Genomic DNA, 27,755 nt, shown 5'->3' on the forward strand with positions numbered 1-27,755 from the left:
TCCTAATCATCATTGCACTTGAGAATATCAATTAATATGATGGATTTATACCTTCGTATATTAAGATCAGTTTGTAACTAGAAATAACATAAAATATTTAGTAATACTAATGTAATCAATCACCTTTGATTGAGAAAACTGCAGCAGCACAACCACATCACAGAACTTCCAACACATAAATGCATGCTGACATCAAACTTTTCACAGATGGGATGCCCTGTATGCAGAACACTTGAGAAAGTTTAACTGTGGTATATTTTACTCCGTGATAGAACTTCATATATCACGAAATTAGGTAGGTATACCCTATATGATGAAACTGTTTCAACAGTTTCATTGGGTACATTCTAATCTCAACCATGTTTGACTGTATACTTCCAGCTCTGAAATGGAAGTATTGAATTAAAATTCGAAAAACTTTAGTAGGATTTTAAATATTTATTTAACCTAGTAGAGATAAGACCATCAGGCCTTCTCTTTCACTATACCAGGGGACTACAACTACAATATTAAGAATACAATTACAGAACTTCCTGAGAGTCATGATTACTGCCGTCAATAGAAACCCCAAAACAAGAAATACCCTCTAAACATTGAATATATCAACAGAATGTGGCCCAAGAATTATATTAATTATTGTCTCAGTCTTAGTCCTTGCATATGACACACGCTTTGCAACATCTGAATCTTAATACATTTTCGCATTTAATTTAAGCATGCAATCTACAGATTTGTAAGATGAATGATGGTGGATGGTACGGAATGATAATGTTGCCTCTGCTCTACTCACACACTGAGACGATTTTGTGGACTGAGTAGAAAAATTGTTTAATGTTCATGGTATTCCCTGATGTATGTTCACTGTTTATATGTTTCTGGAAAGACAGATGGATTTCCAAATCTTGTGCTCGTATCAAGAGATAGGCTTATTATAGTATTTAGCCTTTTTAGCCTAACAGTACACTAAATTCCATGTATTGTGGGTCCCTATCACTATGGCATGGCGCGTCCTCAGGTTGCAGATAGAGGAGACGGCCTCCAGATATGGAGGGTGGCTGCGAATATATTGAATAAGCAGTCGTGGACAGCCGATAAGGGGTGGTCCTCCAGCTTGGGGGTTGGGTAAAGGGCTAACAACCCATCACCGTAAAAAACAGCTTGTTACGAATCCCTACAATAAGCCTCGGAATAGGACTGATTCTCTGGCACAACCACAGCAAAGGAATAAGGTTTTGAGATTTGGCACTTGGAACGTAACTAGTCTTTATAGAACAGGAGGGGTAACATTAGTAGCTAAAGAACTAGCTAGATATAGAATAGACTTCGTGGGAGTACACGTTAGGTTAGATGGGAATGGCATATCACAAACAGGAGATTACTTGTTGTATTATGGGGAAGGAAACAATAATCACCAATTAGGAACAGGATTCTTTGTTCATAAAAGAATAAAATCAGCAGTAAAAAAGGTTGAATTTATCAGTGACAGGTTATCATATTTAGTACTTAAGGGTAGATGGTGCGACATCATAGTTATAAATGCTCACGCCCCTACAGAAAAGAAAGACGACCATATAAAGGATAGCTTTTATGAGGAATTGGAACATACTTTTGATCAGTTACCTAGATATCACATGAAAATTTTATTGGGGGATTTCAACGCTAAAGTAGGACGGGAGGATATTTTTAGACCAACTATTGGAAAAGAGAGCCTACATGTAACTAGTAGTGACAATGGTGTTAGATTAGTCAACTTTGTCACATCGAAAAATTTAATTGTCAAAAGTATAACATTCCCCCATAAGGATATACATAAATATACTTGGACTTCTCCAGATGGATTGACAAACAACCAAATAGATCACATCTTGATAGATAAACGGAGACATACTAGTATAGTAGACATTCGAACTTTCAGGGGTGCAGACTGTAATTCTGACCATTATTTGGTAATTGGAGAATTAAGAGAAAGACTATCAGTAGCCAAGCGAGTAGAGCAACAAGTTAATATTACTAAATTCAATATTTTGAAATTAAAGGACGAGGAAACTAAGGAAAATTATTAGGTCGAAATTTTTAATAGATTTGCCACTTTAGAAAGTTCCGACGAAGTTGAGAAAGAATTAGATGTTAACAGCATGTGAGAAAATATCAGAGATAGTATCAAAATTGCAGCTGAGCAGAGCATAGGTTATTATGAAACTAAGAAAAAGAAACCGTAGTTTGATGAAGATTGTTGCATTGCAGTAGAAAGAAGGAAACAGGCAAAATTGAAATTCTTACAGGATCCAGTTGAGGAGGAGAGAGATAATTATTTCAATGAAAGACAGGAAGCAAGTCGTACACTTAGGAATAAAAAGAGAGATTACTTGAAGGAAAAACTGAATGAGGTAGAAACAAATAGTAAGAATAAAAACATTAGAGATTTATATAAGGGTATAAAGGAATTTAAGAACGGATATCAGCCAAGGGTAAACGTGATCAAGGATGAGAATGGTGACTTGCTTGCAGACTCTCCATCAGTCCTAAACAGATGGAAAAACTATTTTGCGCAACTACTAAATGTACATAGGCCAAATATAAATGATCGGGACAAAATTGAAATACAAACTGCTGAGCTATTTATACCCGAACCCACGCTTTCAAAAGTCGAAATTGTGATAGAAAATCTGAAAAAGTACAAGTCTCCAGGTATCGATCAAATTCCAGCAGAATTAATACAAGAGGGTGGAAGTGCATTATATAGCGAAATTTATAAACTGTAGTTGCTACTTGGGAAAAGGAAATTGTACCAGAACAATGGAAGGAGTCCATAATTGTACCTATTTTTAAGAAGGTAGACAAAACCAACTGTGGTAACTTTCGAGGAATATCACTTTTGTTGACGTCGTACAAAATTTTGTCCAATTTCTTTTGAGAAGATTAACTCCGTACGTAGATGTAATTATCGGGGATCATAAGTGCGGTTTTAGGCATAATAGATCGACTATTGATCAGATTTTTTGTATTCGACAGATAATGGAGAAAAAATGGGAGTATAAGTGTACAGTACATCAGTTATTCATAGATTTCAAAAAGGCATATGACTCGGTTAAGATGGAAGTATTATATGATATTCTTATTGAATTTGATATTCCCAAGAAACTAGTTCGATTAATTAAAATGTGTCTCAGTGAAACTTACAGCAGAGTCCGTATAGGTCAGTTTCTATCTGATGCTTTTCCAATTCACTGCGGGCTAAAGCAGGGAGATGCACTATCACCTTTACTTTTTAACTTCGCTTTAGAATATGCCATTAGGAAAGTTCAGGATAACAGGCAAGGTTTGGAATTAAATGGGTTACATCAGCTTCTTGTCTATGCGGATGACGTAGGGAAAACACGGAAATTTTACTTGAAGCAAGTAAAGCGATCGGTTTGGAAGTAAATCCCGAAAAGACAAAGTATATGATTATGTCTCGTGATCAGAATATTGTACGAAATGGAAATATAAAAATTGGGGATTTATCCTTCGAAGGGGTGGAAAATTTCAAATATCTCGGAGCAACAGTAACAAATATAAATGACACTTGGGAGGAAATTAAACGCAGAATAAATATGGGAAATGCCTGTTATTATTCGGTTGAGAAGCTTTTGTCATCTAGTCTGCTGTCAAAAAATCTGAAAGTTAGAATTTATAAAACAGTTATATTACCGGTTGTTCTGTATGGTTGTGAAACTTGGACTCTCACTCTGAGAGAGGAACATAGGTTAAGGGTGTTTGAGAATAAGGTGCTTAGGAAAATATTTGGGGCTAAGCGGGATGAAGTTGCAGGAGAATGGAGAAAGTTACACAATGCAGAACTGCACGCATTGTATTCTTCACCTGACATAATTAGGAACATTAAATCCAGACGTTTGAGATGGGCAGGGCATGTAGCACGTATGGGCGAATCCAGAAATGCATATAGACTGTTAGTTGGGAGACCGGAGGGAAAAAGACCTTTGGGGAGGCCGAGACGTAGATGGGACGATAATATTAAAATGGATTTGAGGGAGGTGCGATATGATGATAGATTCTGGATTAATCTTGCTCAGGATAGGGACCGATGGCGGGCTTATGTGAGGGCGGCAATGAACCTCCGGGTTCCTTAAAAGCCATTTGTAAGTAAGTAAGTACACTAAATTACGAATTAACTACTAATTTACTAAACATTACCAAATTCGTAGTAGATAATGTTTAATAAACACTATGAAAATTCAATTAGGTATGAAATAAAACGATTAGATGTGATGATATAATAAGCCACTACAGTACCACATGGCTGGATTAATAGAAAGCAACGCAAATTACAGACTACTAATTCAATTGAGTTACCATTATGGACTATAGAAACGTATGTTCCTGGAGAACAAATAACACGTTAAGCTTCATTTTCATTCCTTCCTACTTTGAAGGTTTGGTACTTCGATGCTAAATTATCGGTAAATTTCCACTTCCTTTTCGGCTTTTCGCCTAAATGCTCGAACAACTTCCTGGGAAGACATTCTCGATACACACGACTATTCACTGTGAACTTCAAATGCCAAATGGGTCGAGAGCACTCTTTTCGAAACCAAGATGTATTACGTATTTTAGCATCACATGCTACCACCAAGAGATGATATGCTTGATATGACCTTTGGCAATGCTATCCATGTGGACAGTATTGATGTTTTATTATTCTTTCTTTCCCAACTTGAAAATGAATTTTAAAGTAGTGAATGTTTAAATTTTAGAAAAGGAGGGCATTTGACAATTTCCGAAAATTCCCCCTGGATGCCGGACAGAATGTTAAATTGTGGGGCATATCTGGAATTTTCCGGATGTCTGGTAACCCTAGCCATAATTCATGGACTACAGCATGGATCGGCATTTACTGGTTTACGAACAAGAAGTGGTTCTTAACGTTCCCACGAAGGACAAGAGATGCCATTGTGTTCGTAATCTGAATAGCAGTCAGCGTTGGGCAGTGACACAGTTTCAGTTGGAAAGTCGTCATGGCACATTCAAAGCCTATACATACACGCAAATTTCATGGTGAATGGGAAGAACAGTTTTTCTGCGTTCCCAAAGGAGACAATGCCCTTAGCCTTTAATGTTCCAAAATGCTAATGGGTTTCCACAAAGGCAATTTATTTATTTATTATTATTATTATAATTATTATTATAATTATAATTATAATTATTATTATTATTATTATTATTATTATTAAGTAAAAGGTGGGGATGTCTTAACTGCTATTAGTAACCAGATACCCTTTACACGTCGGAGATATGATTTAGAATTCATAAATGAATGCATTTGGATCGAAATTAAAATGTCAGATGGTTGTAATCTGCTAATTGGTAATCACTATTTCCCACCTGACACTGATCACAAACATTTAAGGTCTTATCTAAATTTTATTGAAAACAATCTTGATACCCACAATTTTAGAATCGTTTTTCTCGGGGATTTCAATTCTCCTGGCATGGATTGGTCATCTGGTTGCACACTTAATGATATTCATTACTACGCAAAAATTAAGTCTCAGGATTTATTTTCCTCATCTTGTCTTCTTGGACTAAACCAAATTAATTTTACGAGTACTTGTAAAACTCTTCTTGATCTTGTTTTTACAAATGTCCATAACTGTTCAGTTAATCTTGCTAATCATTCACTAGTTTCGGAAGATGTTCATCACCCATCTATTTGTATTGATCTGGGAGTTCACTCACCATCACCATTACAGAAACAAAATCAATCTTATTTAAATTATTCTCAAGGTGATTATCACTGTCTTTATTCCACTCTACACAATTTTGATTGGAATTGTATATATCTTACTACCGATGTCAATGTTGCTACTAACTCTCTGTCAAAAATAGTTAATGATGCTATATCTAAAGCTGTCCCTGTCACCTCTGTGAAAAAATCGCACTATCCTAAATGGTTTTCAAACAGCCTACGTTTACTCATTAAGAAAAAAGAACAAAACACATAGAAATTTCAAAAATATAAATCTGATCACCACTATAAAATTTTCTCTCACTATAGAAAACAAGTCAAGGCTTTGATTAAGTCTGATAAATTTAAATGGTTACAGTCCATTGATGATAGTTTAAAAAAAAGAGCCTAACAAATTCTGGAAATATGTAGAAACATTTCGGAAATCGAAAAACATTCCTAATGAATTTATTATTAATGGGGTTCACATAGCTGATCAAAAAATAATTGCAAATGCATTTGCTAGTCAATTTAAATCAATTCAGATCAACCAGAACACTAATTTTCTCACTTGTTATTCTAACTTTAATAACTTTTTACTCCTTCCTGTAATCTCTTGTGATGATATCAGGAAGGTCATAAAAATGTTAAGCCTAATAAATCTATGGGTACAAATGGCATTCCTAATTTCATTATTAAAGAATGCTCTGAAATTTTCGTACCTGTTTTAACCTACATTTTCAATTTGAGTTTAAAAACAGGGGTATATCCTTCTCTTTGGAAGGAAGCATCTATTATTCCCATATTTAAGAGTGGTAATAAAGCTATTTTAAGTAATTATAGACCTATTTCCATACTTAATAACTTCTCAAAAATTCTTGAAAAAATAATTCATAAACATATTTCTTTTCACGTGAAAAACAAAATCAATTCGGCCCAACATGGTTTTACAAAAGGAAAATCTACGACTACTAATTTAGTATCTTATCTCAATTGAGGCACTCAGAAGCAAAGTGATACAAGTGACATTTAGTAAGTTTTGAGATAAATGACTTTGAAGTTGAAAAGGAAATTAAAAAATCTGTTATAGGACTATGTTGCTGTAAATTTACAGTTGTTTATGTTGGTACCTATATTTTTTATCTTCTAAATAGAAATTATCTATTGTAAATCATTTTAGGTAAAATAAGGTCCTAAAGTCACTTGTATTATTTTTCCACGAAAATATTTTTGTGGAGGAGTAATATAAGTGCAAAAGTTTTAAGTATTTGTATATTATCTAAAATAAAAGGCTGCAAAAGGGTATCTGTCGGATACAGGGGGGAGAGCCATTAGTCCTTCCCATTGAAGGCTTTAAGGAACCAACCTGGACAAATACCCAATGTCCCATCCCTATCTTCCTGTGGTGCAGCTGTTAGTAAGCATAATTTTACAAGCTGAACTAAAGGGAGGGGCTACTCACCAATTAGCACTGGTCAGCTTGATGAGTTAATGACTGAATTTGGTATAATTTTCCTCTATTCAATACCTAATTCCCTCTTTACCCTTTCCTATCCAGTCCTCTGACTGAACTCTTACTTTCTTTGACCCCAACGGCATTAGAGCATTCGAGGCCTAGGGGTTCATTTCCCTTTCCTTCCTCCTCTTTCTACTTTTCTGTTCCTAGTGCTGACCTGCTATGGCACTAAAATCGTCCTCCAGTGGCTTAAGGAGGGAAAGATGGTGATCAACAAGATCTCCCAGCTAGGTCCAATGGACCGTCGACCAACAGCAGGTGTGGTCCTCCAGACATTCTGGGGGTTGTGTGTGAATGAAGTAGCCACCAAAACGTTAAAATATGGTGTTCACTTAAATCGGCTACAACTTGCCATTTAACCACTCCAATATGAAATGAGTACCATTAAGGTAAAATTATCCGGAGGTAAAATAGTCCCCCAATCGGATCTCCGGGCGGGGATTACTTTAATGGTACAGAATCAACTAAACATCTTACAATGGAATGCTGGTGGTATAACATCAGCCAAGAAGACTGAACTAGCCAATATACTCTCAGATAATAATATAGATATCTTCCTTATTCAAGAAGCAAACCTTAATGCTGACCAATTAAAATATTTTAATTTTAAAGGTTTTAATATGAAACTGTTACCCAAAGGTAGACAGATCAGTAGCGGAATTCTCGCAGGTACATCAAAGAAATTAATTACAAATTTTCAAATCATAAAAGAAATGGATAATCAAGACAAATTAGAACTAATAAGAATTGAAGTATGAAAAAATCAACAACATTTCAAAATCTACAGTGCCTATAATCCACCTAATAATCCCCTTGATCTAACTTTTGTTTGATATACTACCTAAAACTATCATAATTGGTGACTTTAATGCCCACTCCCAACTTTGGGGCTACGATAATGTAAACCAACCTGGAAAAATGATCATGGACCTCCTAAATACTACAACCGCAGAACTTTTCTACAGAAAAGAAGATCCCCCTACTTTCATTCATTATTCTGGTTCTGGTACAAATCCAGACTTATTACTAGTAACATCAGATATCCATCACGAAACCAAGAAAAAAATAATTGAAGATCCTGGATCTGGCCATAGAGTCATCATCGCTTCTATCCATCTCCACCAAAACCGAAGAAAAAAACCCTGCAATAACAAAACAACATGGAACTTTAAGAAAGCGAATTGGAAACTATTTACAACAGAACTCGACAAATACCTCAAGCTCAACACACCACTAATGGAAAATACAAACTCAGACAGATTGAACAAATATTTCTGTGAATCTCTTCTTAAAATTGCAAAAAAGCACATTCCACGAGGCAAACCAAAAAAATACACCCCATTCTGGACAGAAAACCTGAATTTATTGAAACAAGATAGAGATAAAGCAAGAACCAAAGCAGAACATAGCAAAACACCAGAAGATACTCAAGATTGGAGGAAGAAGACTGCCATTCTTAAAAAAGCAATCATAACAGCAAAAAAGAACAGTTTTAATAAATTTATTGAAAATATTAATTACAGAATCGATAACGCTAAAACGTATAAATTTCTGAAGAATATTTCCAATACACAGGAAAATACTAGCCAACCTATTATTCATAATAACAAAACACTAACAGATAGTAGAGATATAGCAAATGCATTTAATAAACACTACTCAAACTCTCACAGATTACATCCCAATATCAAAAAAACTGACATTTTTATCAAAAGAGAATTACATAAAAATAATAAAAACAATATTACTAGTACAAAACCTGAAATATTTCATCAAAATTTTACTTCCAAAGAATTAAATATAGCTATACAAAATTTAAAAACCAAGAAATCTCCTGGCCCCGACAATATTCATTCCGAATTTTTGAAACATCTGGGGGAAAAAGCCAAGTCTGTACTTTCATCCATTTTCAATTTATCATGGAACACCTCAATTCCTGCAGCTTGGAAAAAAGCAATCATTGTACCAATTCACAAAAAAGGGAAACCTGCTCATGATGTTAATAGTTATCGACCAATAGCACTGTTAAGCATGATAGCAAAAACCATGGAGTCCATGATCTCCAACAGATTAACTTGGTATTTAGAATCCCAAAATCTTTTATGACCAAGACAAGCCGGCTTTCGACAACTACGCTCTACCAATGAACAAGTCATACGCCTCGGCCAAGAAATAAAAGATAGTATTAACAAGAAAGAAGATACCTTGGCAATATTTATTGACTTTCAGTTAGCATATGACTCTGTTTGGAGAAATAAATTATTACTAAAACTCCAGAAATTAGGTATCTCCAGCAATATGTTCAGATGGATATCAGAATTCCTTAGTCAAAGATTCATTGCCACTAAATTCATTGCCACTTTCTAGTTACAGACAAACATATCGAGGTCTACCTCAGGGCGCTGTCCTCAGCACAACTTTATTCAATATTTATATAAATGACTTACCCTCCCTATTAGAGGAATCAAACATGAAAACAGCACTATTTGCAGATGATATAGTTTTGTGGACTTCCGGATCTTACAGACATAGAGACAAAATTCAAAATTCTGCTCTTAAAGCTCTAAATCAACTACATGAATGAAATACATCAAATTTGATGACACTCAATTTAAGCAAAAGTAACTACCAAATATTTTCACTTGGTAAAAAAGAGAATTCAATATCCAATACAATGGCCAACACCTTCATAGAATACAAATATCTTGGAGTTATTTTCGATAGTAAGTTAACATGGAGCAACCATTTGAAATACATTTCTGAAAAAGCTCGTAAAAGATTCTCCCTTCTAAAAAGACTAGCAGGAAAGAAATGGGGATGCTCTAGGAATACTTTGAACACTACATACAAAATGTTTATACAGCCAGTGCTGACATACTGCGGAGAAATTTTAATTACTTCATCTTTCATAAACGAAATAGAATATGTTCAAAACCAAGCTCTCAGACTCATTAGGTCTACTGGTGGAATCAAAACAACTCCAATAGATTCTATGAGATTCCTCACTAATATTAACAGCATCAAAATGACAATAGAAGAAAAAGCACTGATTCAATATGAAAAACTTATTAGATTACCAGGAAACAATTGGCATTCATACAGTCCTCTCTGTAGATTGAAAACTCAAAAAAGTTTCATATCCATTGTTCAAGAATTAAAACAGAAAATCAATATCCCGAATTTAAAAGAAAACCTACAAATTAAACCAAACCCTTTAACTCTATTAAATATAGAATATAATCTAAATTTAACAGAAGAAATACTAAAATCAGAAGTAAACACTGAAATACTAAAACAATTGTCTTTAGAGACAATTAATATTAGGTACCCTCCACAAAACTGGCTTCATTTAGACCAGCGGTTCCCAAACTTTTTGAGCCACGGAGCCCTTTTTGAAGCAAAAGTTTCTCGTGGAGCCCCAAGAAGTGTTTAGTTTTTAGTTTTATCTCTCTATGTTCTATGAAGTATATTACACACGACTCGTTTACGAAAGTATGACTACCAAGGTATATTATATATTTATATATATAATATATAATATATATAAGAAATAGTAAAAAAGTACTATAAATAATATTATTTAAATCGACAAACTGATATAACAACTAAGTAAGATATATGAAAAATTTTACAATGTTACATGTACAGTTTCCCTAGAAAAGGATGAGACGATTGAATGTTCCTAAGTCTCAGATGTAAGACACTGCGCATGATCGGAGAACAGAGCACTGATACACAAGATAACGAATACTGAGTTACTTAAATTCAGGCTATTTGGTTTGTTACTAGCATCGTTCCAAAACTCACTTCAAAAACTGCAATAAATATGATAATATTACGTAAATAAAAGATAAATATATACATAAATCGTGTAGTTAAATCGACAATGGATCTTCATGACTAGATCGACACTCCGCACAGAGAGAAAAGCTTTCGTGTCGTTTCAATAGCTCAGATGCTAAGACTTCTGCGTGTTGTGTAGAAGAGTGCGAGTTCGATTCCTAGTCTACACAAGGATTTTTTTGTCTAAATAACATTGAAATAGCTAAATAACGTTGAAATACAATTTTACAAAGTCCTCAGATTAAGTGTTAATGATCACAGACAATACGAAATTACATGTTATAATCTAATGAATACATTTATACATACACACATATACAATGTAAATGGATATATATTAAAAACTAACAATTAAAATGAAATTAAAAAATATTCCTAAGCCACACAGACAAACTTTTACAAAGGTTTAGAGTCCTTAGGCTATGTCATTTGTTGAGTAATTATTACAATATTTTATTAGTAGCTTTCCCATATCTGTAATAAATGCACTCGCACAAAACAATTTTTGTTAAAAGTGTGGCTTTGGATTATTTAATTCTCGCCCCTTCAGTTGATTTTAACTATTTTATCTACGTGTCTGCAATAGTGTTTAATTTAATGTGCATTCAATTTTATTCATGTTATGATTGAATGGAAAAGTACTGTTGCAGTTATTGACTAATTACATATATTAATACTAATTATTAAATGCATCTGTTAAGTAACTAATTGCAGTATCTTTTGCAAAATCTTGAATGTTTAAGTTGTCAATAATATTTCTCTACTAAATACTGTAAGACGTTAAAAGAATTTGCAATAGATTTGGGATCCTCTACTTCAGTGATGTCAAAGAAAGAGCGCATAACGGACGTTCGATTCCTTCCCGTGCTTAAGTGCTGGAGTGGGATGGCGTAAACACAGATAAGAGCAAGACCCAGGGGCGGACAAAGTGGATTATTTTCACACGCCTAGACTTGAACGGAGCAGTATATACCGCACGCACTGGAGATAAGCGAGTGTTGGGAGTTACTTTACTCCTGTGTTTATGAAAACTTGTGATAAAGCTAGCCCAGCTATGCGCTATTAGACGAAACATCACATGTTTTGTCTCCTGGCCTTGCTTGTCTCTGCTAGGTCCCGTCTCACAGTCAGCTGGTTAGTTCACGCGCGTACTATTTATTTTCTTTATTTGATATTTTCAATACTTTCTTTTCAACAGTGCACCAGTAAAAAATATGTTTATTTGTACTTTCAATGCGGAATCTAACCATATAATTTAAAAATATTTTTTCGTGGGCAAAGGCGTCTTAATGAAGAAAAATCTAAATTCCTCCATTTCCATAAAAAGTAAGAAAAACTGTTTACATGTCAATATAAACTTTAATTTCTCAGCATCAAAATAAACCATGATTTTGATCATTGGGTGAAAGGGTTTCGGAGCCACAACAGTTTAAAGTTGCTAATTTTGTGAAAATACGATAAATTAAAATATTTTTAATTTAAACACTATTAAGTTATGATGCCTCAAACTTTGCACAAAGCATTGTATCACAGTTGTCAACGGACAGAAAAAGTTTCATTGTATTTAAAAAATGCAAGGTCAATTTTCTCTATATTTCGGTTGATTTGAGATGGAATAGCGCATACATTAAATTTGAACACTATTTATTTAGGCCTACAGGACTGTCTTCAATTGAATACCTCTTTAATAACTGTACTTGATTTTTTTGTTATGTAGCCCTATACACCTGTCAATTCAGTTTACGTATTTGGAAATTAGAAGTTTATCACATTAGTATATACACTGAACTTTTGTAAACTTTGTGTTTAAAGCACATGTTTATGAATCATTTGTTTTTAATTTGTTGTTTGTATTTCTTTACGTTGGTGTGCTTGTAATTGGGGATAACTCCCTGTAAGGACCCTCAATAAAGAAATAATAAATTAATTTATACATAGTAAATAATCGATATATTTGCACTTACGGTAGCCTGTAATGTATGTAATAATTTTAATCGTTCTTCCCCCTCGATATCTCTGTATGTTTGTTCATTGTATGTTGAATAATGTCGCTGTATGCTGCTTTTCTTACTAATCGTATGTTGTCCACATATTAAGCACTGTATTATCTCCTTTCTGTTCCTTGCATAGGAACTGCAGTGCTCATTCGAACTGGAACTTATACGATCTCTTCGCTGGGTGCATGATTAATGCCAACTGTACACTGTACAACCCTCAGTGAAGCTCGTATTCATAGCTGGCGCGCTCTGCGTGCTCCAGTAGCGCAAGCGCTCTCTTAGCGCATATACGCTCTGATTGACATCACTGCTCTACTTTATAATCACTAGTTTTAATGAAAAAATATTTTCTTTTTTACGATATCTACAAGTTTAAATTTAATGATATTCTGAATAGCTTTAATTGCATTATCTGAATTTTGTACTTTTCTATTGAAATATATTCTATTTCCCTCTTTCATAATTTTTGATAAATTACACTGTACTTCTTGTAGTATTTAAGAACATGAGGATTATTACATTGCAACTCATTACATATAGATTCTTCTTTTTAATACATAAGATTTTTTAAGTCCCTTCCTTATCTACATGTTTTTACTTTTGAATTTTTTTCACAACATTGAGTGGAGAACAACCACTGAAGTGATTCTGAAATTAAGTGAAAAATACAATACATTTACTCTTAATATCAGTAGTACCAGTATCATATACGTTTTTCCAAGATTAATTTTGTAGGCATAAATGTAAATAATCACTAGATACAGCATTTACGATCCTCTTTTAGTTTTTAAATTAATATTTTGAAATTGTTCAGTGACATTGGAAACACTTAGGATTTGTTTATCATGTTCAGACAAGCCATTGATTATAGGTTCTGTCGAATAGGAATTCAGTCTAATTCTGTGTACAAAACTTTTATCAATGGCTGTGCTACTTCAGCTTGTATGCTGATGGGAAAATGACTCTACGACTAAGGTTTCCAGTCGCAAGGAATGAATTTAATTTATTTTTACGGAAAAGTTCCGAGAGATAATCTATGTTTATGTCACTACAGATCACAAATTTCATATGAGATTTCTAAAGTCTTTTCTTTACAAATTCAATGTTGGCTATTTACTTACTTACAAATGGCTTTTAAGGAACCCGAAGGTTCATTGCCGCCCTCACATAAGCCCGCCAGCAGTCCCTATCCTGTGCAAGATTAATCCAGTCTCTATCATCATACCCCACCTCCCTCAAATCCATTTTAATATTATCCTCCCATCTACGTCTCGGCCTCCCTAAAGGTCTTTTTCCCTCCGGTCTCCCAACTAACACTCTATATGCATTTCTGGATTCGCCCATACGTGCTACATGCCCTGCCCATCTCAAACGTCTGGATTTAATGTTCCTAATTATGTCAGATGAAGAATACAATGCGTGCAGTTCTGTGTTGCGTAACTTTCTCCATTTTCCTGTAACTTCATCCTGCTTAGCCCCAAATATTTTCCTAAGCACCTTATTCTCAAACACCCTGAACCTATGTTCCTCTCTCAGAGTGAGAGTCCAAGTTTCACAACCATACAGAAGAACTGGTAATATAACTGTTTTATAAATTCTAACTTTCAGATTTTTGGACAGCAGACTGGATGACAAAAGCTTCTCAACCGAATAATAACAGGCATTTCCCATATTTATTCTGCGTTTAATTTCCTCCCGAGTGTCATTTATATTTGTTACTGTTGCTCCAAGATATTTGAATTTTTCCACCTCTTCAAAGGATAAATCTCCAATTTTTATATTTCCATTTCGTACAATATTCTGGTCACGAGACATAATCATACGAGGCCTGTCTCAAAAGTATCCGACCTTTAGCCAGAAACAATATTTCAAATACCTGACGGAGTTGGGACCCTAATCCCCTTCAAAGTAGGCCCCTTGTGCTTGCACACACTTAGCCCACCGATCCTTCCACTGCCGGAAACACCTCTGGAAGTCTTCTTTTGGAATGATGTTCAGCTCCGTCGTTGCGTTCCGCATTATCTCTTCTCTACTCTCAAAACGGGATCCTTTCAGTGGTGTCTTCAATTTTGGAAACAACCAGAAGTCGCAAGGAGCCAGGTCTGGAGAGTAGGGAGGTTGGCGAACGGTTGTAATTCCATGTTTGGCCAAGAAAGTGTGGATCAATTGGGATGAATGTGCGGGGGCGTTGTCGTGATGCAAGTGCCAGTTGTTTGCTGTCCACATGTCTGGTCTTTTGCACCGAACTGCATCACGGAGTCGCCAGAGAACATCGTGATAGTACTCCTTTGTCACCGTTTGTCCTTCCGGTGCGTATTCGTGATGCACAATTCCACGGACATCAAAGAAAACAGTCAGCATCACCTTGATTTTGCTTCGCACCTGCCACGCTTTCTTCGGCCTTGGAGACTCAGGATGCTTCCATTGCGACGACTGTCTTTTTGTTTCTGGGTCGTACCCGTACACCCATGACTCATCTCCAGAAACCCAGGATCAGTGTTGGCGGTGTCCAGAAGGTCCTGTGCAACGTCACGACGGAGGTCTTTTTGTTCCGGGGACAACAACTTGGGCACGAATTTCGCAGCCACTCGGTTCATGTTCAAATCATCACGCAAAATTGCATGTGCAGAATCTTTACTCACTCCAACCTCTTCGGCAATCTCCCGCACGGTCAAACGACGGTCTGCCATCACCAAATTTCGCACCCTCTCAACAACAGCTGCACTCCGAGCAGTTTGGGGCCTGCCACAACGCTGCTCACTCTCCGCTGATGTGCGGCCATCTTTGAATCGGTTGAACCACTCCTTAATTTGTGTTACACCCATCGCATCTTCCCCAAACACCTGCTGAATCTTACGAATTGTTTGACTTTGAGAATCACCAAGCTTTTGACAAAATTTGATGCAGTATCTTTGCTCAATTCGTTCAGTCATCTTGCAAGAAAACTAAATCCGACAAACACTTAGAACAGCACCTTACTTGGCGACCACCAGCCAGTGACTTGCACAAGCTAATGCAGTGAAAAAATTCAAGCATGCGCATTACGGTTCCTCCTTCCACCATGCACAGTGGCGCCGCCTTAGAATCACTACTTTGCGCGGGAAAATTAAAGGTCGGATACTTTTTAGACAGGCCTCGTATACTTTGTCTTTTCGGGATTTACTTCCAAACCGATCGCTCTACTTGCTTTAAGTAAAATTTCCGTGTTTTCCCTAATCGTTTGTGTATTTTCTCCTAACATATTCACGTCATCCACATAGACAAGAAGCTGATGTAACCCGTTCAATTCCAAACCCTGCCTGTTATCCTGAACTTTCCTAATGGCATATTCTAGAGCGAAGTTAAGAAGTAAAGGTGATAGTGCATCTCCCTGCTTTAGCCCGCAGTGAATTGGAAAAGCATCAGATAGAAACTGACATATACTGATAATGTTGGCTATAAATATTAATAAATAGTGTAGGAAATATGAATGATTGTAGTTAGAAGTCTGATTTACACTATAAAACGCAAGAAGCTACATTCCTCGGCAAGATTCGAACTTTCGATGTTTGGTTTTGTTGTTCAACGCATAAGCATGGACCTATTCAATCCTTATGTTAATAATCTACAATTTAGCTGTAGCAGTGTGGTGTCATAACTTGGGATTTGTTTACTTAATGTAATTAGATTTAATTTGATTCGTTTCGCAACAATTGGACTTCCTGTTATATCCTGTTATTTAAATATTTAATTTAGGGTTGATTTATTAACTCTTACTGTGCAAGATGCCCCTTATTTCAATAATTCTATATCACGTTAAATAGTCATTGTCTACACTAAAGTATTATCGTCATCCCTCATTTCTCATCGTAATGGCGGACCGACATGACATGAGACAGCAAGTTATAGCTCTAGTTGAGGCTGGATATGGGGCTAGATCTGCTGGCCATTTGGTCAGTGTTCCTGGAAGTACTGTACAGCTGCGAGGTGGGTTCATCGTTACCAAAATTCAGGGAAGTTCGAAAATCGCCCTATTCCTGGGCGTCCGCGGATTTCTTCATTGGAAGAGGATGCTCTCTTATTCGAGACAGTTCGACAGGACCCCTTTCGGACTCCTAACGAAATAAGAGCAGCATCTAACTTTTACGGTTCTTCACAGACTGTGATCAGCAGGTTGAGGAACCGCGGTGTTAGGAGCCGGAGGGCTGCGCAAATGGAAATATTGGGGGAAGCACAAGCCGTCGACCGTCTTGCCTTCGCTACCAATCGAGTGGATTTCGATTGGAGAAATGTAATTTTCTCCGACGAAACAACCATGTCGAGTGATTACAAAGGTCTTGTCCATGTCTATCGTGAGGATGGTCTCCAACATCATCAGCGCTATGTGCACCGACGTGAAAGATTGGGGTGCTTTAGCATATCGTGTTGGGGGTGGATGTCTTACGATGGACCTGGCGTTACAGAACGCATCGATGGCCGGTTTAATGCGGGAACTTACGAGCACATTCCGGAAAATATATTCCTTCTATCCGCCCGAGAACGTTTTCCCGAAGGAACATTGCTGTTCCAGGCAGGATAACAATCCCGTGCACTATGCCGTAAGCATTCAAAGATGGTTTCAAAGGAAACCCGAGATCGAAATCATTAATTGGCCTCCGAATTCACCTGATTTGAATGTCATCGAAAATTTATGGGCGGAATTGAAAATGAGAAGGATAGTCACCTATGCCCACCGACACCCTCGAAATCGAGATGAATTTTGGGATCAAGTTGTTGACACCTGGGAAGATCTCGCCGGGGATCAGAACTTATTCCACAATCTCGTGACATTCATGCCGAATCGACTTAGAGCTGTAATAGAAGCTGATGGCATGTGGACAAGGTTTTTAATTTAACAGATCTCTTTTTGTTTTTTTTTTATGATTTGTGTTTGAGGAAGAATACTTTTAACTTCGATGTAAGATTTATTTTTTTTTTTTTTTTGTTTGACGAGGTTCAGCCCACTTGTAAGACCCAGAAATTGGGCATAAATTATTCCATATTTTTCGACAAATTAGACAGTCGAGGAACTCTGGACAAATTAATTACACCTCAATAAAAAAAAAAAGTTTTACCTGGGATCGAACACAAGACGTTTCGGTTATACGGTGGAACCGACATGCTACTATATGAGCTACCGAGACAAGACACTAACAGCAGCAGTCCAGAATGTAGATCCCATAGCAGGAATTTGCCATTCGGTACAGAGAAGCAATGATACTTTGTGACCCGAGCTGTGTTGTGAAATCGTGGCCTTAAATGGCTGTCTTCTTCGTGATCCTTATTCTATTCCTTATCCTTGTAGTCCTTGTAACAGTTCTTGTTTTATTTGCCATGGTACTTATCGTTACGTCGGTATCGAGTGAACCGCGCTGTAGAACTTTAACATCCGACGACCAAGAATCGTCCCATTCTTTTTAAGGGTAACTGTACACCCGAAGTTATGTGAATAGTGTGCCTGTTTCTGTGTCAATGTCCGGTGTCACAGAAGTCTTTTGAAATTAATATCAAAAGATCCTCCCCTAACTTAGCCCAAAATCCTGGAAGTGGTTTGCTTTTAAATGATGCCTGACTAACTGTCCGAAACCATGTGTATAAGGACCTCATATTCTGCCGCAGTGAGGGTTACTGGTTTTGACTTCACTACAGTGGATCTACAATCTACTCACATTTCTTTCGAATTGATTCCTGAGTGTCCCTTAGAAAGTATGAATTCATATTTTGAAGCAAATTGTCAAGGTGTTCTTTTATTATTGCTATGAATGAGTCAATCATTGCTATGTTATTTTCTTTTATTAATTTTGAAATCGATAAGAAACATGTCAAATCCTTATTCTCGACGCTATCTTTTTCTTCTTTTTGTCATTAGCATCGAATATAGTCTTCAGTTTCCCCTTGTATGTATGTGCTGAATTTGTTCATTTTTTTTTTTTAATGTCTGCCAAGTAACATAATTTGCACAACCATTCTTGATCATTCAAATAATCCACTAGCAAACTGTTTGGTCATTCAAAGGTGAAGAAACTTCCGTTCGAAGTTCAAGTAAAAGTGACAATGCTTTACTACGCTACAACCATCGCACTTCTGTGTGTAATAACAATGACTTGTGTATACTTCCCATATCTTCACACAGGATATTGAATAGCCTACACTGCAAAGCTCGTGCCTTAACAAAGTTGATAATTTTGACGGCGTTGTTGTCTAGTACCTGCTTTAATAACGCTGGCATTTTTGCAAGGGCGTGTCGGTGTAGTACCAAATCATGTACAATGATAATACCGGAAAGTTCACGGTAAAAGTGGCGAATGACTCACCAGTGCTATCTAGCGGCAGGGATTGTAGGCAGCGAGGATGACGTGACGAATAGCGCGATGAACTGTGATATGGGTTTTGTTCTTCAACAAACACATGATGTCGTAAGGATTATTCTCATTATAATTATAGTACACACTACACACTGTCAGTTAACTGTGGAAATGTTTGTTCTGTGTTTTGTGAAATCTACGCCTAGCAGAATATGTTAGATCTTTCTTCAGATTTCCAAAAGATACAGATTGAGAGTAGTCATGTAAACACCAGTAGAATATGACTTTTCTGTTACAATATGATGATGATGATGATGATCATGACGATGATGATTACTACTACTACTACTACCAGTACTACAGTTATTTGCTTTTGTATTTTAGGTGTACCGTGCTCATATAGGTAAATAAACGCAGGCAGACGTTAGTGAGGTTTAATAGGGCGCGCCAGCTACTATCGCTATTTGCATCCTTATCAAAAAAAAAAAAAAAAAAAAAAAAAAAAAAAAACAAAAAAAAAAATCGCTATTTGCGTCCTTATCCAAAAAAAAAAAAACAAAAAAAAAAACCACAAACAATATCATAAGCAAAATGCGAGCACTAACTAGAAATGCTGTCAACAGTTCTAGACGAAACGTTTAAAATTAGATGGACAGAATATCTGTACAAAGATCACAGAAAATATTCAGATCACTTTTGATTATCGGACTTCAATAACTATAATTCGAAACATTAGGGGTAAGTAAAAATAGGATGTAATAAATTGGAAAAGAGTACCGAAGTTTCAAATCAGTTGTAGGACTGTAAATTTTTAATACTCTGTTTTAATAACAGGCTGAAGATAACAGTTATCCCTTCACTGAATTTAACAGCTCCTTCTTCCGAAAATATGAGTCAAATTCAAAGCACAAAGAAATAACCGCGAAGATCTGAAATAAACATATTAGATCTTGCATGGAGGAAGCTGTGAGTTTTCTGATATCAGACAGAAACGGCAGACAATACTCCTCCATCATGTAATTAGATAGTGCAATAGCAATGACATAATCTCTATGTTAACTGAAACAGTTACTAAATTGCATAACTCTACTTTACATTGTTCATATAAAACACAATTTCTTTATAGTTTCTCTGTAAAAAAAATTGAAAGTCTTTACTTTCTTTTATCCAAGTAGTGTGTCTTGGGATGCGTAACATAAAAATGTGAATTATTTATTTTGTGAAGAAAGTGGACTCCTGTTTTTTTTTTTTTCGTAATAAGTGATCCACGTAGTTATTCGGACAAATAATTTGCCTAAATTAAGATTTTTTTTTACGATGCAATAAATCCTAAAAGATAAAAACTGGCTCAAATGGAATGACAGCTCTAAACACAGCAAGTGCAAATGCCGATTTAGTTAAAATTGTTCAAAATGATGAATTCATTAGTCACAAGTGTGCTTAAAAAGAATAAAATGGGGAAACGATATTCCAGTTACGATAAAAGTTTTGCCGCAACATTCCATTAATGCTCACCTCAAGATTAAAGATTTCTAAGAAGAAAATTATATTTACCAACAGTTAGATCTCTAAAAAACTGACTTCATGAATTTGGTATAGCCCCGGTATAAATAGCACCATTCTACAATTTATCAATTATTAAAAATAAAATCCGATATTGTACCATTGAATGAAAAGGTTGTAACTAATATTGATGACGATAAAATGTCTTTGAAGGGAAACATAACATACAATGCTAAAACAGACACTTTGAGGGATTCATTGAATTAGGTATAGACAGGCCTAATCAACAAACTTCAACTGACGTAAAAGTTTCAGAAGTACCATTTGCAAATTAAGCAATGGTTTTTATTATTAGAGGAATGTGCAAAATTTTAAAGCAAAGTACGTATAAGTTATTTTCTATCAAAAGATAGAGAGATTTTAAAATGACATCTGCTTGATGTAAAAGATAAAATACAAAATACAGGCTTTATTCCTAAAGCTGCAACTGTGCCAGTATCTTCACTGACAAATATTTCAATGTGCTAATAAATTGATACATAAAAATAAAATGGATAACCATTAGCCAAGAAACGAAATACGCAATGTATGAAAGTTTCCAAAGTAATGCACAACTAAATCATAATTACATTTGAAAATACGAGAATTGTTTCATTTCATTTCTATTCCAATAACTTTGTAACTTCTTATTAATTTAAAATGTTGCGAACCTTGTGACTCTAAATAATTCTATTCATTTGCGTTTTCTTATCGACATCAAATGCACACCTCTCCGTTTTTAATCACGTAACCCAGCACGCGGCAAGGAGTGTATAAACAATTCAAGCTGCTAGATAGCAGCACAATCACTTTTCGCCGTCACTTGCAATGCTACAGAGGCAAGCTTTCCAGATTTGGTAGTACACAGTGACTACTTGTGCAGTTTTTTTTTTTTTTTTTTTTTTTTTTTTTTAATTTCTTGATTCTTGTAACAGAGCCAGCAACAGGAACTACCATTGCTTTTGCGCCATCTGTGCACACGTCAATGCAATTGTCCCACAGTATCGAGTTTTCGATGAAGAAGAAAAAATTTCAGTACCGCTTGTAGAGGATGGCAATTGCTTGCAGAACAAAACACCTTCATGAAAGAACCTGGAAATTCGTACCACACAAATGTCATTAACATAGCTATTCCGGCAACGTCCGGGATTCAAGTTGTAGCGAAATTTTCGTTTGACTAATATGGAAAATTATATTTTTAACATGGTTTGATAGATTCTGGATTCGATTACGTAAAGTGTTATTTGACGACAGTGTTATTGGAGATCAAGTTTGCAGTTCTTTCGTTGGCCATGCACTTCATTATCTTCACTAATATTGGTTTCATAAGAGTTTCAGCAAGGGTGATGTTTACCAGCAAGAGCCAGATCAACCAAGTACGACGCTTCCAAAGCTTTCTCGTTATTTGTCTTTACACGAGATAAAAATTTTGTCCGAACTGCATGGAATTAGTCACTTTTTTCTTTTGAAGTAGTCTGCAGTTTTATTTGTGAAAACAGGATGAGTGTCGAAATGCCGTGAAAGCTTGGCAGGGAACATAGAACTATTGGGAAAAACTTTGTTACATACCACACACTGTGGACGTCCGTCAGTAAACTCAGTAAATACCATGTCCAAAAATGAATCACAATATTTTCGTTTTTAACTTCCTTTCAGTACCTCTACACTAGGCATCGTAGACTCTGAAGCAGGATCATGTTCAGCATATTCCGAACTCAATCTCACGGAATTCGTATTATCTTCTCTGAAAGTAAGGTTGTTATCCCCTTTGACTGAGCACTGGTTGTTGGTTGATGACTCTCAGGTCTTAGGGAGCCCGTCTTAAGTCACAATTCCAGTTCAACGAAAGTTTAGCTAACACTGCTGCAAAAAAATTAACATGCAGGTATATATTTTTTGAGGCAACACAACAGTCAATAGATTTTAGATTCTACCTACCACGAATAACAAACGCTGTCTGTCCGGTATATAAAATGTAACAAAAATTTCGAGAATCATTACTTGGCAAGTAAAAAAGCCCAAGATAGTTGCAGTGACGAGTGGATCTATTATTGCTGTTTCCATCTAGCAAGAAGAACGCAAACTACTTTCTGAGAAAGTACTTTTCGCTTGATGGAAGTAGTTTGCGTTTTTCCCGCTAGAGACTAGATGTAAGCAGTAATTTTTGTCATTTTTATAACAAAAGCGCACGGAGCCCCTGAGAATCACTCCACACTTTGGGAACCGCTGATTTAGACACTGATGGATCCTTGATCTCCTGAGAACAAGGTGCTGGTGCAGGTGTTACGTGCTGTCTCTTCTCACTTTATAGATCTCTTGGGTATGGAACAACAAGTTTTGATGGAGAAATCATTGCAATAAGTGAAAGTCTCAGGTATGCCACATCAATAAATTTAAAAATTTAGTTATGTGAGAGTCCAAAGCAGCTATTCTATCAATAATCTCTAAACACACACCTTCATCTCAAACAGCAGAAATAACTAAAATGCTCTCTCAATTAATATCACTCAATAAAAGAATTGTATTCCAATGGTTACCATCCCATTGTGGAATCCTGGGAAACGAGAATGCGAATGCTTTAGCAAAGAAGGGCAGCACTGCTACTTACAGACCTGTTACTAAATCTACATACTTAGACTTCAACAAATAAAATTTGATAACACAATCTCAAGGGAAAAAATGGAACTCTCTGCATCAAAATCCACAGTTAATTCCCGATTTACCACGAAAATCGTCTGTAGCTGCATTTAGATTGGCAACAGGCCATGATTGTTTGGCCAAACACCTGCATAGAATTGGAATATATCAGTCCACTGTGCAACTCAAACCAAGAAATGGATTCGGAACACCTCAAAATCTGTGCTTCAGTGGCTGGCCATGATAAAATCTTTGAAATATATTGGAGTGCAAGAGGTCAAATGACTTTATTGTCAAACGCTTGGCATTAAAAAACAACAACAACATATTATTTAAAACAAAAACAGGAAAATTGCTTACAACATTAAAACATGCCTGTCTTAACATCATTTGAGCTTTCTGATTATCATATTGTAACACAAAATGTGTCTGTATAACCAAAAGAATCACTCAGTCTTCTTAACGTATCCAGCTGTTTGCTGACAACATAAAGTCCACTATAGTCTATTCACTTGTTGTTTTTCATGAGAAATGAGGGGTATTTTGAACAGTGTTCATTATAGATGCCTGTTGCTAGTAGCCAGAGTTGGGGCGTAGTCAATATATACTCCAGAGCTGTGTCTTCTGCAACTGGTATTGATGATTTTAATTTACTTCTTTTGTGGTTTATGGATGGACAGTATAGAAGAATGTGTTCCAGATCTTCATCATGATTATTACACCACAGACAAGTAGGAGTATCAGAAAGGTGAAATCGGTGTAGATACAATTGTGTGACAATGTGACCTGTTCTGGCTCTTGTTAAAAATGTTTGAACATGTCTGGGCAAGTTTTTGTACATTTCCAGGTCATTTGGTTTCTTTTGTACGGAATGTAAAATTTTTCCCTTGTCAGAAGAGAGCCAATTGTTGATCCATAGGTTTATAAAATGAGACTTACTGAAGCAAAGGTATTGGATAGAGATATCACTTGAAGAGGTCTTGGTTCCAAATATGTTGCCTATTTCGCAACGTTATTGACTTTCTCTTTTCCCGGTATACCACAATGACTAGGTATCCATTGAAATGTTTTTTCCTTTTGGAATTTTTTTAGTTTACTTAGTTGTTTCTGAATTGGAATAATTCTATGTGCGTATAGGTTTGGTACATATTTAACTATATTAAATATAGCTTCATTGTAGTCGGTAAGTATGCAAATAGATTTTTCAGAAATTTGAATAACATACTGAAGAGCAGCATCAATAGCTAGCAATTGAGTGTCAAAACGGAGGAGGATGAACATGGTTTGAAGCAACTATCTTGATATTTTGGAATATAATACCTTGCTCCTGATAGCCCATCATCAGGGTTTAGAGATCCATCTGTATAAATTTGAAGATGACCCTTATATGTGCTGCAGAGTAGTTCCATGGCATCTAACTTAAGAATGTATGCAGGATCATTTTTGGAATGATTTCCTGGAATTTGTATGCTATGTTCTGGAATTACCCATTTCCATGGAGGAATTTCACAACTGAAGTTTTAACAATGAGTGATATCTGTGATATATATTGGTATTTCTTATCTTTTTATTTTGTAGAATTTACACAGGATATTATCTGACAGTTTGAAGAACATCTGAGATCTGGATGAGACTTGCAATTTTAAATGACATATTTTAGATCCTTTTTTAATACACAGTGTCTGATAGGTTGAATATTATATCTGTAGGACTCCTACCGCGAGTATTCCTTGAACATTCTCTTCCACGCACTCTTCCACATCCTGCAGTCCTTATTATAGGTCCATCCTTCATGCTTCAGGTCATCAAATATAGAGTAGTGTATGGGTGGGATGAATTTCTTTAGCTATTGCAAGTTGCTCCACTTAGCAAAAGTTATCCTTATTGTATAGTTGGTCCAGCTCAGTGTGCAGGCCTTCCACGAAGATGTTTGGAATAAGTAATATGTTACCTCTCTCCATTGTGGCAAATGAATTAGTCATAAACAGAAAAAACGCAACACTATGTAAACAATGCACTTGTATTAGTTTGCCTCTCAGATAAAACTCTGTATGCATTGTAATATAAGAGTAATGCCAACATGGAGCAGCACTGACTGAAACTACACTTATATTACTTTTTCTCTGAAGAGAAGTGACGTTAAAGATTTAGAATATCCACTTACCTCAATTTAAAAAAAAAATGTCACTTGTATCACTTTGCTTCTGAGTGCCTCGATTATGTTATGCCTATAGTTGAAACTCAGGGTCAAATTGATTCCATTTGATATTGTTCCCCATAATATGTTACTGAGTAAATTAAATTCTTTTGGTCTTACCACTAATTACCTGGGCTGATTTGAAAATTATTTAAAAGATAGACAATCCTGTGTCAGACTTGGAAATTCTTATTCTGATCCTTATATTACTTTATGTGGAGTTCCACAGGTTCCACTTTGGGGCCTCTACTATTTTTATTATTTATAGATGACATCTGTAAAAGAATAAGTTCTAACTGCCTTTTATTTGCCGATGACCTTAAAATATTTCTATTTTGCAATTCATTTTGCGTGATTTTCAGAAAAGTCTATAAGTATGTTGAAGGTTTATTTTCAGTCGTTGACTTTACTATTTTATATAATGTTATTACAGTAGATATGTAGACGATACCATTATAGTTTACAACAACAAAACGAACAGTGATTCCATCGTACATGATTTCAATGAAATCCATAACAATTTAAAATTCACAATTGAATTGGAAAAGAATAAATCCATACCATTTTTGGATATAAAAATAATAAAACAAAAAGATAGATTATCCTTTGATATTTATAGGAAACCAACACACACCAATCACATTATACCAGCAACTTCAGGACATCCTCTTTCTCATAAATTAAGTACATTTCATTATCTAATAAATAGAGCATTACAGACTCCCTTATCTCGCACAAAATACAGAAAAGAGATACAAAACATTCTTAACATCGCAAAAGAAAACGGTTATAGTAGAACTCTAATTAAAAAATTAATATATAAAAAAGAAAATGAACAAAGAACGAAAAATTCATCCACTTTATCCAGGAACACTAAAGAAAATAATAAAACATGGTCAACGTTAACATACAATAAAATAATTTCCAACAAATTAGCAAACTTTTTTCAAAAAGAAAATATAAAATTAGCATTTTAAACCAACAATAAATTAAATAATAATATCAACAATCAATTACACCACACCGATAAAATTAATATGAAAGGAGTATACATGTTAAAGTGCAAAACCTGTAGTGCCAAATATATTGGGCAAACAAAACGAAATTTTAAAACAAGATATAAAGAGCACATTTCCGATTTTAAACACAACAAAACAAAATCAAAATACGCATCCCACCTCATTCAATATGGACATGAACTTGGATTAATAAATGATACTTTAACAATAATCAAAACATATAAATATAATACACAAATAAACACGGCAGAAGAATATTACATCTCGAAATATTACAAAAAAAAAAAAAAATAAATAAATTATTGATTAATGAAAATTTACCCAACTTACAAAACACACTATACAGTATGTGACGCGGTGTATTCATACGCGCACTATTTACTGTTTCACAAACTATGTCAGACACAGGTACACAGTCTCCACATAGCCAGTATACGACCAGCATCCACAGAAAGCACCTCTACAGCAAGTGAGTAATCTTCAGTACGTACATTTAACATAATTAAATATTGCCGCTTTACCTTACTAAATTAGATCCCGTCACCGATCGTTTACAACTTATTTAGCTTTTCATTTCGTAGCCATCTTAAGTTCCCAATATTAATTGATAAAAGATTTTCAGTCAAATTCATATAACACTAGTTGCACCATTTCAACACTTAATTACTCCCAGTGATCTCTGACAACCGATTCATACCGTGCTATAAATTTTCTACAATAACATTACTTGTTTGAATAATCATCCGTAAGTTTCATTTAACATATCGTTAACAACTATAATTAAACCCATTAGTTTAAAGTTCACTTACATTTTCAATTATTTTCAGCGTAACATGAGCAACAACAGTAAAACGCCCACCATCTAATTAACTATAAACAACCAAACCCAATATATCGGCGTAAAGAACAACACCAAGATCTGCAAAGCATAGGCAGTCACGACAGGCTAGGAATCA

General features: G+C 35.4%; 1 protein-coding gene across 25 annotated transcripts in view; it reads right to left on the reverse strand.

The window, feature by feature from the left end:
* LOC138705089 (gamma-taxilin-like) overlaps positions 1-27,755 on the reverse strand; it is a 299,903-nt gene that overhangs the window by 47,659 nt on the left and 224,489 nt on the right. For 18 of the 25 annotated variants that reach the window (XR_011333591.1, XR_011333590.1, XR_011333608.1 and 15 more), the window contains one exon: positions 25,911-26,055. The exons of 6 other annotated variants lie outside the window; for them this stretch is intronic. The gene's annotated coding sequence lies outside the window, so the exon portion shown is untranslated. Of the gene's footprint in view, positions 1-123; positions 384-25,910; positions 26,056-27,755 lie in introns of all 25 variants that reach the window. One more of the 25 variants, XR_011333596.1, reaches the window with a different exon arrangement.

The sequence above is a fragment of the Periplaneta americana genome, chromosome 8 (assembly GCF_040183065.1).
Source record: "Periplaneta americana isolate PAMFEO1 chromosome 8, P.americana_PAMFEO1_priV1, whole genome shotgun sequence".
NCBI lineage: Eukaryota > Metazoa > Arthropoda > Insecta > Blattodea > Blattidae > Periplaneta > Periplaneta americana.